Genomic DNA, 2,240 nt, shown 5'->3' on the forward strand with positions numbered 1-2,240 from the left:
ATATACAAATATTTAAATGATCGTATATTGAGAGATAAACAATACATACCAGTGAGATACAAATCTTTTGTTTCGGCTGTGGCTCTGATAAGTAAATGTTTCTCTCATGACAAACAATCTGTACCTACCTTTTTTTGTCAGGATGGTGTTTGTGGTTGAACGGTGGTTTGACACACTTTCAAGTTACTTCTGGTTTTAACAGCTTAAAAATGTTCCATTAATTCTGGTAATTTTATCTACCTATAATTGGAGGCCTTTTTTCCTTGATTTTCTTGTTTGCAACTGTTGGATATCAAATTTCTAGTCATTTTTGCAGTTTGGACATCCAGGCTGTATAGCCTAATGCAATTTACTATTATTTATAGTGTAGGTGCTTGTCTTTGTAAATGGGCGTGTGTTTCTCAGCAGCCTCTATTTGTAACTTGTCACTTCATAACACTCAACTGTGTTTCTGGAACTATACTAAGCCACAACGTATAATTGCATTTGTTGACTAGTTCTGCTTTTCATTTACATTTTTTGAATTGGGTTTTGTTGAAACAAACAAATGTTTTGAACAAATTAAGTACTTTTAAAATAATAATAAAGAATTTTACTAAGCGTCATAACCAAAGCATTGCATAAATTATTTTATTATAGCAAAAGTGTAGTAACCATGATTTTTGGTGGATTGATTACATTTGTATAACCACAGAGTTACAAATACCATGGTCAAATTATTTTTGGCAAACCATGGTTAATTTGTGGTTACCATGGTTTAACTATAGTAACCATGTTTTTTTGTAGTAGGCCTATAACCATGGTTAATTTTCATAAGGGTTTGTTCGATCAGTGACTTGCTTGTTCAATTTATATTCCAACATATAGTAATTGCTGAAACATGCTGACCTGAGCTTCATGTGTGTCTGTTTTTTTGTCTGTAGTAGGCCTATGTTGTTGTTACATTGTATAGTTTACGTATTTAGAATAATTTTTACGTTTGTGCTTTCTAAAGTACTTTGAGCACTGGAAGTGCTATACAAAGTAAAGATATTATCAGTAGTAGCAGTAATAGGCCTATCAATAGTCATGTCAACATGGTGAGCTGGGATTCAAGTCGGCAGTAGTGAGGACCCTGGACACACTCTCGACATCTTCTTCATCATCTACCTTGACACTGGCATGGGCCGGCACCGTCAGCTGGTCAATGTCACAGAGCTGGCCACTCCTCTTGGGCAGCCGTACTGCAGCACAGGCTCGGCTAAGTGTTTAGTGGTGAGGACTGTACCAGCACCTTCAAAGGCAAGGTCAAGGTGACACCGCTCTAAAAGCTCCAGAAGAACCCCAAATTTCAAAAGGCTTTCAGGTTGGTGGATAAATTTTAGACAATTGAATTTGAATGTATTGAATAGAATATTTGGAGAGAGCAAACTTAGCAATTATCCCAACAATCTTTTTCCAGTCAGCTGGGCGATGAGTGGAAGGTGAACTTGGAAGTGCAGTAGCAGCTAGAGGTCTTCAAGTGTGTGATGTAAAGTCAATCATGTGAGACATCAGTCAAGCAGGTCAGGAGCAATTAAGAAGATTGTGGGAGATGAGACCCTCAGCATTAATTGTACGTAAACCGGTGGGTAATAACTGGATATGTGTCAGAATATTATGTCCATGGATTCAGCAGCCCAATTAAATACCTGTCTGTCATTAATGTTACAGTAGCCTAGTCAAACAACTACAGATGTTAAACAAATAAATAAACCTACTGTATCTGAATTTTTTTTTTTTTTTACATTTACTATTGTTTTTGTCATTTGCTAATTTGCTTCTTTGTTCTTTTATATGGCCTAACAAAATTAACTCATATCATATTCAATTTCTCATATTAGTCTATGCTCATATTGCCCACCTGCACATACCAGCTGATACAATAGCTAGTCTTGATTTGGGTGCATGGTTACTCTGCATTTTAAAGTTGGAAAGGGTTTTAAATCTTCTAAATCAAGTAAAATTATTAAAGTCAACTTTAATCATATAAAATGTAATTTCCAAACAGCAAAATTGTGGCCAGTGAAAATGCTGACTGGCTAGTAACTTTGGAAAACCACTAGCCACAGTAGCTGGTGAGCAAAAAAGTTAATGTCAAACCATGATGATAACTGTAGTAATAATAATTATGTTATTTATTGTAGAAACAAAGTAGTAGCCACAGTACGTTTTGGGAGGAACGGACTTTTATTCTATTTCCGCTGTAGCGTGCCGACAGG

This window comes from Gobio gobio, assembly GCF_949357685.1.
Source record: "Gobio gobio genome assembly, chromosome: 6".
Lineage (NCBI taxonomy): Eukaryota > Metazoa > Chordata > Actinopteri > Cypriniformes > Gobionidae > Gobio > Gobio gobio.